Here is a 14,530-nt window from a genome sequence, read left to right as displayed (position 1 = left end):
CCCTGAATGGTAAGTCTCACACTATGAATATATAACCGCCGGGTATAGGGAAGCATACCGTACATACACCACCGTATATACACCACCGTCATCATCGTAAATACACCATCGTATATACACCAGCGTACCTACACCAGCGTAAATACACCACCGTACATACACCACCGTACATACACCACCGTATATACACCACCGTATATACATCATCGTACATACACCACCGTATATACATCATCGTAAATACACCATCGTATGTACACCATCGTACATACACCACCGTACATACACCACCGTAGATACACCATCGTATATACATCATCGTAAATACACCATCGTAAATACACCACCGTATATACACCACCGTATATACACCACCGTATATACACCACCGTATATACAACACCGTATATACATCATCGTAAATACACCATCGTAAATACACCACCGTATATACACCAGCGTGTATACACCACCGTATATACACCACCGTATATACATCATCGTAAATACACCATCGTACATACACCACCTTACATATACCACCGTATATACACCACCGTATATACATCATCGTAAATACACCATCGTACATACACCACCGTATATACACCACCGTACATACACCACCGTAAATACACCACCGTAGATACACCACCGTATATACATCATCGTAAATACACCATTGTAAATACACCATCGTATATACACCACCGTATATACACCACCGTACATACACCACCATATATACACCAGCGTATATACATCATCGTAAATACACCATCGTAAATACACCACCGTATATACACCACCGTATATACACCACCGTATATACATCATCGTAAATACACCATCGTACATACACCACCATACATACACCACCGTACATACACCACCGTCATCATCGTAAATACACCACCGTATATACATCATCGTAAATACACCATCGTATATACACCATCGTACATACACCACCGTACATACACCACCGTATATACATCATCGTAAATACATCATCGTAAATACACCATCGTAAATACATCATCGTGAATACACCATCGTACATACACCACCGTATATACATCATCGTAAATACACCACCGTATATACATTATCGTATATACACCCACGAACATACACCACCGTATATACACCACCGTACATACACCACCGCATATACACCACCGTACATACACCACCGTATATACACCACCATATATACACCACCGTATATACATCATCGTAAATACACCACCGTATATACATCATCGTAAATACATCATCGTAAATACACCATCGTAAATACATCATCGTGAATACACCATCGTACATACACCACCGTATATACATCATCGTAAATACACCACCGTATATACATTATCGTATATACACCCACGAACATACACCACCGTATATACACCACCGCATATACACCACCGTACATACACCACCGTACATACACCACCGTATATACATCATCGTAAATACACCACCGTATATACACCACCGTACATACACAAGAAAGTAAACACCTATGTTTGATGGTAGTTTATGATAAAACAAACAATATATGGATATCCGATAGTAATGTATTGGATACGGGCACCAAAGATGTGTTTTTGACCTTAGGTATATAGCCACTGTTTTCTGCCTAGTAACGTTTTGATAACGTTTTTAAATTTTGGGTCAAATCTAATTTTCAAGTGTATGCTTTCTTTTGGCCGGCAATTTGGAACTCAACATGGCTAAAACAGAAAAAAACAATAATTGTTGCTGGTTATCCTAAATGAATAATTCTTCTGCAATGTGATCAATTAGCAGTCCTTATGGTATATCCTCCATTGTATTACCGCATAAAGTGTATTTTTCAGCTCCTCTAGGCATTTTTAAGATGACGAAAACGATCCCAAATACAAGTACAAAGAGGCGAAGTGTCATCACAATTTGGTCTGAGCTGTGTATTTGTGAATGCTTGGGAATAACAAGACATTCGGGATGACTCCCCAACACTGAAGTCTTCTGCGTTACCCAGATTGTCGGAAGGGCTGTATTCCTGGCAAGAAACCCGGGCACTCTCCCAATGTCAGTCAACAGATTGGGAGGTACCAAACCCAAGGCACCGAGAAAAACGGGGAGACGGACAACTTGTTACTTTAAATGCAAGCATAACATTTCGAAAGCCATTTGCCATTTGTATTCCTGAATCTTGTCAATCACATTAGTATTAAAAGGGATAGAAAAATCAATGACATAAATTATTTCCTTGGATTTATTAAAAAGGACAACATCGGGTTTGTTGGCCTGGATAGGTCTGAGGCTGTATACGGGCCTATTCCAAAGAAATGTATATTTACCATTTTCCATGACGCCCTCTACATATTCTGGGTCGTACCATAGATGCACCTCTGGGTCAAAACCACAAGCAAGGCGGTGATAAAAAGATCGAGACACTCCATCATGTGGCTTAAAATACTGTGTTTGTGCCAAAGCTGAGCATCTGCTGACAATGTGCTGGACAGTCTCGTTAAATCTATTGCATAATCTAATTTCATATTTGCACTTTCATGCAAAATCACACATTGACGGTTTCAAGTAGGAAGTGATTGGTTCTGAGCAGAAACAGAATGCCTCCTGTTTCGCTTTTCAGGCCAGCCGACTTCATCCCAGCGAAGGACTCTACAGGGCTGCTGATCTTCTCAACTCACTGCACGTAACCTCGAGGCAGTGGTCGTTCAGATAGCCTCTCCTTTTTGACATGGCACCTGGCTTGACACTCATTTCTGTACCGTCCAGAAGTACAGAACCATCAACAAAATCAACATTGATATTGAGATTATGTCCCACATCTTTGGCTCGTTTAAGAATCTTGACATGCTTCATAAGAGGATCATCGGAAAAATAAATGTGTGCAAAAGTGCACAGTACTATTCTATCATGAAGAGGCTCGACGTTAATCAAACCACGCCCTCCTAATTCTCCTGGTAAAAATATAAGTGATTGGGGGAAGTGCGAGGATGGTAAGATCTATTATCTGACATGAGTCTTCGTGTGAGGGTGTCAATACCCTGAATTTCTTGTTTCGTCCAATCAACAACACCAAAGGAATACAAAAGGACGGGTACAGCATAAGTATTTGTGGCTTTGACTTTATTCCGAGGGTTCAGCTCCGAAATCCAGATTTTCGTAAGTCTACATTTGTATTCCCCTGAAGTTTGTCTTGATATGGGCATTCTGAGGTTTGTTTCCCTCTCCTAAATACCACGTTTCAGATGAAGAATGTAGCATTTGTCGAGTCCAAAGTACATGCCTATATCATCCGAAAAGAACTCGACAAGGAAATATGTTGTTTTAGAGTGGCGACTCATTTGGCAATAAGTTCAAGGTCATCCATGTAAAGGAGGTGAGTTAGGGGTGTTAGAGATCTGTGCTGGGGAAAAACAGAAAAACCAAGGACTAAAAGTATCGCCCTGAAATATTCCTCTTCTAAACAAAATAGGTTCTTTATTTCCGCCAGAACTGAATCATTAGATTTTACATAGGCAAATACATTATTTACAATACATCCATTAGATTACTTGACTGCATACAATGAAATCATGTTATACATTATCAATAGATATAATAGTTTTAATATTACTTTTTTCAATTTTCTGTTTCAGCATCTAGTTTGACGTTCCTTCAATCGTATAGATAATTCGATGCCAATCGGTTAAACTTGCACCACCTGACACATCGTACTCTGAAACCGTTATGACCGCCTCCGTGGTTTAATGGTAGAACGTCCTCCCGGAGAGCGATGGTCCGGGGTTTCATCCCCGGCGGCGTCATACCAAAATACGTTAAAAGATGGTATTTGTTGTTACCCTGTCTGGCGCTTGGATTTAAGGGACTTAAACAAGGACTGGTCGGCTCGGAGTCAGTATTCTGTGTCTGAGTGGGGTATTCATGTTAAACTACAGCATGGTATCTCAGTGAGCTAGCACTATAAATCTGCATCAGTCCAAACTAGTACAAGCAGCCACACACGTGCACGTGCATACACGTCGCTATATTAGTGCACTAATCTTGAACGTGATGTAAAACCCAGTTTCACTTCAGCTAACGTGACTTAGCCCTTCTTTTATAAGATTCTTCATAAATGTCGCCAATTGTACATGAAGATGTATTTGGATAACACGTATAGCATGACCTACAAGGCCGTTAATTCATGCAAGACATCGTATACAAGAATGTGGCTTGTTGTTTTCGATTTTGAATGGTGGACTCATTACATTTCCATTTTAAAAAAAGATTCCTTGACATTTATAATATATGAACTATTTTCATTTGAAAGAAACAATACCTTGAGGAGAACGGGTCTTCCCGCAAAATGAAACAAAATCCCGCTGTTAAAGAAAAGATGTTTGTACAGAACAGAGTGATTTATTTCAGTATATTATAAAGTGAAAATAGATATTTCATTCGAGGTTTAACATGATGCATTGTAATATGAAGCAATAATTGTCACAGTTTAGTAACATTATGCGGCCCGGTGTTATTACCGAGACATACGGGGCGTTATATATTGTCCGACCCCTCATTTGTCTTTACGCTAGTAGACTGGGCTACGCCAGGTGTCCCCGCGTAGCGATAAGTCTTCAGGTGAGGCCTTAGGACATTATACACATACACACTAAAAGACACGATAGGCAGTGTGAAGCGTGGTAACGATCGCCTTATGGGAATGGAAATTCGTTGTCAATTATGTGCAAGAAGATTTGTAAAATAGCGTCAATTCGACCGAAGTCGGGCAGTAATAAAAGATTTATGTCCCCATTTTGATACAAGCGGCATCTCGAGAGAGCTACGCCATCTAATACCGAGCATGTAGTATGAAATATCGTTGTATTAAGTTGAATATAAAGTGTCAATTTACAATGTTAATTAGTTGTTAAAACTTAAGGTGATAAATTAAAACAATGAAATATAGACGAATAATCGAATGTTTGTTTTCCTTTAAAATAAGATCTTATCCGACATCGGATTAATCGAAATCGAGTTAACCGGGTCAAGTAATGACTAAGAAAGGAACATCAAGCGGAAAGCACATGTTGAGGTAATAGGTTCGACGTGACGTGTCATTGTAGATATATCAGTGCCCGCAGCTATAGAATAATGCATAGGGCATCATACATTAAATAATTAATAAATCATTTCTGCAGTTGTGATATATTATGGGTGAGGTGAGGCGATAGGTAATTAACATCGAGTTCAAGATTATTGCAATCATGTAGCGACGTGCGTATGAGTGTTGGTGTTAGTGTTAGAGTTAGAGTTAGAGTTAGAGTTTGTTTGTTTGTTTGTTTGTTTAACGCCGCACTCAGCAATGTTCCAGCTATATGACGGCGTCTGTACATAATCGAGTCTGGACCAGACAATCCAGTGATTGACAACATGAGCATCGATCCAAGCAATTGGGATACGATGACATGCTTCAACCAAGTCAGCGAGCCTGACCACCCGATCGTCTTTTACGGCAAGCATAGTCGCCTTTTTACGGCAAGCATGGGTTGCTGAAGAACTATTCTACCCCAGATCTTCACGGATACGTGTGAGTGTACCCCGCTCAAATAAGTTATACTGCCTCCGAGCCGACATGTCCTTTTTTAAATTCTTAATGTCGAACGACAGTAATGACAAACACCAAATTTACCATCTTTTAGCATGACGTGGCCACTAGACCACGAATGCAGTTCATATACACTCGTGACACCCACTGTTGTTGCCTTCTCAAGTTTGAATGTATGATTTGCATATTGCTAAAATCGGCTTAAAACAATATTCACTCACTCATTGATTAGACACATACACGGCAGAACGAGACAGCCACGTTTACACAGAAAACGACTAGCTGCCTTGTGCACCGATTCTGAGGAAAACAACTGAAGACAAATGATAAATTATGGTGGTAGTTCGTTTCCAAATCAGTTTCAATTTAAAGTTCACTGAGTGTAAACACGTTAGTGATCTAACGAAAGAGCAAATTCGTGATGTCGGGAAACAATCAAATGTGTAGTTTGTTTGTATATTTGAAACACCAGGCCCAAGACACTTAACAGCACCCTCCTACCCGCCATCGCTGAGGCTGGATGGAAACCATGGCGCTGTTTGTTAAGACTACGTGCTGTGATGGAATCATGGGCAGCGTAGAACTGCGCAGAATCCTCGGAATTGGATAACTCTGTAGAGATGTGCAGATTGAAGTAGGAATGATCACACTGCCAGTCCAATTAGGTAAGAGTTCTTTGAACCCGTCATTGGCGTACAACAGGAGGGTTATGATCACTTTAGCGGACTTCAGCGGAGATGCAAAGGTTTCACGGACAATGTTTGTGAACGTAATGACGTGTATCCTAATGTGATGTTGCTGATTGTATCCTGACAATGTGTGCTGGCGCTCTACCCTATAGGCTAGCATTAGCACTGGTCTGTATAGGGTCTTGGTTGTCGTGATGACGTAAGGCTATGATGCTATGCAGGGCATCACGACAACCCGTACCATCTTAAACCAGAGAGTCGGATGTAAGGCAAACGGAGAAAGGGATGTAAGGCTACCAGACAGAGGAGTGTACGGCAACTGGAGAGTGGGATGTAAGCTACTTACACCAGCTACTAACACACCAGCTACACACACACCAGCTACTCACACCCAAACCAGCTACACACACACTCCAGCTACTTACACCCCAGCTACTCACACCCCAGCTACACACACCAGCTACACACACCCCAGCTACTAACACCCCAGCTACTTACAACCAAGCTACACACACCAGCTACACACACCCAAGCTACACACACACACACGCACACCAGCTACACACACACCAGCTGCTAACACCCAAACTACACACACCAGCTACTATCACACCAGCTACCAACACCCAAACTACACACACACACACCAGCTACTAACACACCAGCTACTCACACCTAAAATACACACACACACCAGCTACACAAACACCAGCTACTAACACCTAAACTACACACACACTAGCTACTCACACCTAAACTACACATATCAGCTACTCTAACATCAGTAACTCGCGTACCAGCTACTACAACTCAAACTAAACACACCAGCTACTAACACACCAGCTACTCAAACAGCAGCTACGAACACACAAACTACACACACACCAGCTACTCACAAACTACTCTACTCATACGCCAGCTACTCTACTCACACAGCAGCTACTCACAAAAAACTACTCTACTCATACACCAGCTACTTACACACCAGCTACTCTACTCATATACCAGCTACTCACACACAAACTACCCTACTCACATGCCAGCTACTCTACTCACACATCATCTCCTCACAAACAAACTACTTTACTCACACGCCAGCTACTCTACTCACACAGCAGCTACTCACATACAAACTACCCTACTCACACGCCAGCTACTCACACAGAAACTACCCTACTCATACGCCAGCTACTCTTCTCACACAGCAGCTACTCACACACAAACTACTCTACTCACACATCAGCTACTCTACTCACACGCCAGCTACTCACACACAAACTACCCTACTTATACGCCAACTACTCTTCTCACACAGTAGCTACTCACACACAAACTACTCTACTCACACGCCAGCTATTCTACTCATACACCAGCTACTCACACACAAACTACCCTACTCACACGCCAGCTACTCTTCTCACACAGCAGCTACTCACACACAAATTACTTTACTCATACACCAGCTACTTATACACCAGCTACTCTACGCATACACCAGCTACTCACACATAAACTACTCTACTCATACGCCAGCTATTCTACTCACACAGCAGCTACTCACACACAATTTACCCTACTCATACGCCAGCTACCCTACTCACACGCCAGCTACTCACACACAAACTACACTACTCATACACCAGCTACTCTACTCAAACACCTAGCTTCTACTCACACACTACAAACCCTACAAAATACTCTCACGAACTACTCTATTCACACATCAGCTACTCTACTCTATTCACACAGAAACTACTCTACTCACACACCAGCTACTCACACACAAACAACTCTACTCACACACCAGCTACTCACCCATAAACCACTCTACTCACACAGCAATATACCAGTTAGGAATTATGAGGGACACTGAGATAGTGGCGTAGCTCGCCACAGATGGAAAAGCCGACATATTTTGTCGAAGTTCTGATAAACCAGCATCGTATTGCAGCAGGCGCAGACAAGTGTTTTAACGGCCGAGTATTTAGCGTGTAAAGTGTACTGAACATACCATGAGAAGGTCTCCCTTACAGTATGTTAGCTCCAGATAACATTTGCGACCCACCAGGAGAAAAGGGACATTATTGGTGAAAAAATCACATTTTGACTTCTCATTATATTTCAGAACTACAGTATCGTAGAAACACAAAAATACAATTCATAAGCTTCATTTTATATGTATTACAGAGATACATGACATCAAACATTTGGACTCATTTTCTGCAAAATCCCATTTTCAGACTTATTCCTGCTTAAGTAATGAATTCAGCTTTTAGATATAATGTATGATTAACTGAACGTAGACATGCATGCTGAAATGTTTTGAAATAATGGTTATATTACATTACGAACTAACGAGAGAAAAAATAGGATATGTTTGTACAGTCTGCACACATGGCCCTTTTTACGGAGGTAAAATGACGTCAAACGTCCCTCTTTATGACGTCACAGCACAATTGTTTCATAGCACCCTTTTCCCTTTTCACCCGGTGGCATTCGTGACACTGTGGAAAGTCAAACCGTGTTCTTCAGCGGGACGTGCGAGCGTGTTTACCAATGGGCAACACCGTCGCCCCTGCCTGAGAGCCGTGAAAACAGCGAACAAGTAGCAATGATTAATCGAAAAAAAATCATAAAAATATATTTCAAACTTTTTCTCAAGTTACAGTTTTAACTAGCAGAAACTAAGAACTAAAGTGACAAATCATGTTCTCGAGATAAAACATTTCTTTCAGACACGATACACTGTAGACTGTTTTGTTTTTATAAACATCACGATTGCATAAATTGTGGATCATTAGTTTAGCAATCAAACCTACGTATTGTTAGCAATTTCATCCAGACACAGTCTGAGCATGTCAGCGTCTCGGCCTCGGAGTCAGTGAATGATAAGTGGTTTTGCGACACATTGTGACCAGAGACCATATAATAGAATATGATCGCCGTTGTGACGGACAAACGCCATGGCAGCTTCACACTAATCTTTGCAAATAAGGAGCCTGGAGTTGTCTCCCATTAGTAATCTTTGTAGATTTTACTACCGTTTGTTAGAAAAGACTTTGTGAGTCTTACTAGTATGTTCGTTGAGACATGATCATGAATAAACGCTACATGTATGTTTACGTCTCTCTCTCTCTCTCTCTCCCTCTCTCTCTCTCTCTCTCTCTCTCTCTCTCTCTCCCTCTCTCTGCGTGGATATTCACATCGGTTTTATAAATATCCACATGCAGTATTTGCATGATACGAAGGCTTACGTGTGCATTATGATGAATACAAATACTCTTATGTTTTCTAAGACCTGTATGATTTCTTTCTTCAATGATCAATTTGAATACTCACATGCGTTCTATGAATACTCATATGTGTCATATGAATACTCACATGTGTTCTATGAATACTCGTATGTCATATGAATACTCACATGTGTCATGTGAATACTCACATGTGTTCTATGAATACTTACATGTGTTCTATGAACACTCACATGTGTCATATGAATACTCACATGTGTCATATGAATACTCACATGTGTCATATGAATGCTCACATGCGTTCTATCAATTCTCACATGAGTTCTATGAATACTCACATGTGTCACATGAATACTCACATGTGTTCTATGAATACTCACATGTGTCACATGAATGCTCACATGCGTTCTATCAATACTCACATGAGTTCTATGAATACTCACATGTGTCACATGAATACTCACATGTGTTCTATGAAAACTCACATGTGTCATATGAATGCTCACATGCGCTCTATGAATACTCACATGAGTTCTTTGAATACTCACATGTGTCACATAAATACTCACATATGTTCTATGAATACTCACATGTGTTCGATGAATACTCACATTTGTTCGTCGATCAATGTGAATATTCACATGTGGTATATGGACAGTATGAATACTCAGGTGTGGTATATGCACAGTATGAATACTCAGGTGTGGTATATGCACAGTATGAATACTAGTGTGTGCTATAAGCTTAGTATGAATACTCAGGTGTGCTATATGCACAGTATGAATACTCAGGTTTGGCATATGCACAATATGAATACTCAGGTGTGATATATGCACAGTATGAATATTTAGGTGTGATATATGCACAATATGAATACTCAGCTGTGGTATATGCACAATATGAATACGCAGGTGTGCTATATGCACAGTATGAACACTCAGGTGTGGAATATGCACAGTATGAATACTCGGGTGTGGACTATGCACAGTATGAATACTTATGTGTGTTATATGCACAGTATGAAAATTCAGTTGTGGAATATGCACAGTATGAATACTCGGGTGTGGACTATGCACAGTATGATTACTCAAGTATGGAATATGCACAGTATGAATACTCGGGGGTGGTATATGCACAGGATGAATACTCGGGTGTGGACTATGCACAGTATTAATACTCAAGTATGGAATATGCACAGTATGAATACTCGGGGGTGGTATATGCACAGTATGAATACACAGGAGTGGTATGTGCACAGTATGAATACACAGGTTTGTTATATGCACAGTATGAATACTAAGGTGAGGTATATGCACAGTGTGAATATGCAGGAGTGGTATGTGCACAGTATGAATACTCAGGTGTGGAATATTCACAGTATGAATAATCAGGTGTGCAATATGCACATTATGAATGCTCAGGTGTGGAATATGCACAGTATGAATACTCAGGTGTGGTATGTGCACAGTATGAATACTCAGGTGTTGAATATGCACAGTATGAATACTCAGGTGTGGTATATGCACAGTATGAATACACAGGTTTGTTATATGCACAGTATGAATACTAAGGTGAGGTATATGCACAGTGTGAATATGCAGGAGTGGTATGTGCACAGTATGAATACTCAGGTGTGGAATATTCACAGTATGAATAATCAGGTGTGCAATATGCACATTATGAATGCTCAGGTGTGGAATATGCACAGTATGAATACTCAGGTGTGGTATGTGCACAGTATGAATACTAAGTTGAGGTATATGCACAGTGTGAATATGCAGGTGTGGAATATGCACAGTATGAATACTCGGAGGTGGTATATGCACAGTTTGAATACTCAGGTGTTGCATATGGACAATGTGAATACTCAGGTGTGGTATATGGACAATGTGAATACTCAGGTGTGTTATATGCACAGTGTGAATACTCAGGTGTGTAACGGACACTGTGAATAATCAGATGTGGCATATGGACAATATGAATACTCAGGTGTGTTATATGCACAGTATGAATTCTTAGGTGTGGTATATGCACAGTGTGAATACTCAGGTGTGGTATATGGACAAAGTGAATACTCAGGTGTGGTATATTCGCAATATGAATACTCAGGTGTGGTATATCCACAGCATGAATACTCAGGTGTGGTATATGGACAAAGTGAATACTCAGGTGTGGTACATGCACAGTGTGACTACTCAGGTGTGATTTTTCCACAGTGTGAATGCTCAGGTGTGCTAAATTCACAGTGTGAATACCCAGGTGAGTTCTATGCACAAAATGAGTACTCGATTCACAACCACCCTACGCACAAAATGTGCAATAGATATGTCAGCTCCCTACGCCCGTCCACAGATGGGCGCGTTGATCTCGAAACATACCTCAGTATACCACAACACATACAGCTTTGACAACGTATGACTTAACAGGCCACTTATATCTCCTGTGGAAACCTGTTTTGGATTATATTTGTTTGTTTGTCTGTTTATTTGTTGTTTGTCAGCAATATTCCAGCTATATGACGGCGGTCTGTAAATAATCGAGTCTGGACCAGACAATCAAGTGATTGACATTACGAGCATCGATCCACGCAATTGGGATACGATGACATGTATCAACCAAGTCAGCGAGCCTGCCACCCGATCCCGTTAGTCGCTTTTTACGGCAAGAATGGGTGGCTGAAGATCGATTCTACCCCGGATCTTAACGGGACGTTTTGGATTATAAAGTGTGGTGGCAAATATTCATGAACGAGTTGTGACAAATTAAGAGAGACCATATTCACTATAAACTCATCTGTGCAAGAGTGTGGTGTAAATATATTTGTTGTTTAACGCCGCAGTTTAACGCCAGCTATATCACGTCTGCCGCTAAATAATCGAGTCTGGACCAGACATATCATGATCGACGTCTCACGCTGTCGGGGTACGAAAACAAGCTATCAACCAAGTCACCGAGCCTGATCACCCGCTTTTAGTAATGTTTAAGCAATATCACCGAGGGGAACGAGAAATGGGCTTCACACAATGTACCCATGTCGGGAATCGAACCCGGGTCTTCGGCGTGACGAGCGAACGCTTTAACTACCAGGCTACCCGACCCCCCACGATCCATTAAGTCGCCTCGTACGACCAGTATAGGTTACAAAAGGGGCCGCATGTAACGCTAAGGGACAGGTGTAAATATATTAGGGGCTATAAATATTGCTGGATATTTGTGTGACACGGTATAAATAATAGGCCTTACGCTATATTTTTGGAGTCCATAAATCAGTGAATCGGAAGCTTGGCCTTAAGGCAAGACGTAGAGAAATAAACCTTCACGGATTTAATCGACCAGATAGTAACGTGGAGAAACAAAACTTGAAAAGCAATATTTATTGTATTTCGTCGAATAAAACTCGATCATGTGTAATTATATTACCATATACTAGGCTAAACGGCAAGACAGCTCACATGGCAAATTATCATACGAAACAAATTAATCTGAATTGTCTTTCCGATAAATTTTCCTAACCTACTGACAATGATATATTTTATAAAATCCTCAAAGCAACAATTTAAAAGTTTGGCCTCAACTAAGGTGTGTATTTAGGCTTCTGGTTTTGTTAGCCTGTGTGACCTGGCCGTCATTCATCTTGTTGACGAGGGCAGATATAGGTTCGAGAACTTTTATCAGTGTTTGTGTCAGGCTTATGTTCATACGACGTGTTGGGACAGACACGGGTTTCACCACTTACTGAGGGCTAATATCGTACATGTATGTTGCAAGTAAAAGGTTTAGACAGTTAATCGATGCGACAGGGTGTGTCATTGTTATGTCAAACGGGGGTAACGAGTGCTCAGATGATAAATTATACATGATTTTAGATGGCAGTAAAACTGTCAACGCGGTTATGTGCAATGTGGTGCTTATACAGGCATGTTAAATTTTATATGTGAGTTAAAAATTTGATTCTGTCACAGCAAAATTCTTCCTATATGCGTACGTTGTCTATAGAATTTATTTTCGTAATAACGAATCCTTTTTCCGTTACAACGAATATATGTTCGTAATAACGAATCTTTTTTCCGTTATAACGAATTTCTTTTCGGATCTTTTCCATACTTCAATTTTGACCCTAATAGGCTTTCGTACCCGCTGAACTGCAGGGAAAAAAAGGTATGAACTCATGTTTCATGGTGGCTGTACAAGAAACAAACAAGAAATGGTTAATTCGATGAGGATGTATTTGATACGCGTATCTAGCTATGTTTTGTACCTTAAGTTTGAAGTGTTTCGGCGACTTTTTTCAGTCTACTAACCCTTTTTAACGCGTGTAAGTTTTTTGTTGTCAAATCCAATTTTCAAGTGCATACATTATTTTCCCCGGCAGTTTGGATAGACATGCAGCAAACAAGTTGATTTTTAGCGAAGGTTGCGAAAGCATGTCGTTTCACTCTAGCTTAACCAGATTTATGTCGAATTAGAACAAGTGCAATAAGCAAATATCGGTAACAAACACATTATGGGTATTTAAATTTGCAACTGTGATTTAGATCATTTCCCCCGTTCAATGACATGTGTGAGTAAGTTGAATTTTAGGTCGCTTTTAGCAATATTCCAGCAATATCACGGCAGGAGGGCAGCAGAAATGGGCTTCACACATTGTACCCATGTAGGAAATCGAACCCGTGTCTTCTTCGTGACGAAGGAACGCTTTAATCACTAGGCTATCCCACCGCCCTCAATGACATGACCGTAGTGAATATGTCAATCTGACAGGTTTTGATCATTACGTGTTATGTCTGAACCACATGCAGAATCTCTCGCTCTGTCAGTGTCCAAGGCCGTAGTTAACTTTTTTGGGGGTGGGGGTGGGGGTGGGGGTGGGGGTGGGGGTGTGTGGTCGGCTGGATACGGCACTGGTGTCTCTCTCATCCTCGCATTCCGTCACGGTTATTTCTATGTTATCCGTGGGCGCCGCAACTCGCTGGCTGCTCTGAGTT

General features: G+C 40.9%; 1 protein-coding gene across 1 annotated transcript in view; it reads right to left on the bottom strand.

The window, feature by feature from the left end:
- LOC139469532 (advillin-like) overlaps window positions 1-14,530 on the bottom strand; it is a 110,305-nt gene that overhangs the window by 64,184 nt on the left and 31,591 nt on the right. The window lies entirely within an intron of this gene.

This window comes from Haliotis cracherodii, unplaced genomic scaffold (assembly GCF_022045235.1).
Source record: "Haliotis cracherodii isolate W230 unplaced genomic scaffold, xgHalCrac1.p SCAF_2, whole genome shotgun sequence".
NCBI classification, from domain to species: Eukaryota; Metazoa; Mollusca; class Gastropoda; order Lepetellida; family Haliotidae; genus Haliotis; species Haliotis cracherodii.
This window is presented reverse-complemented; position numbering and strand designations above follow the sequence as displayed.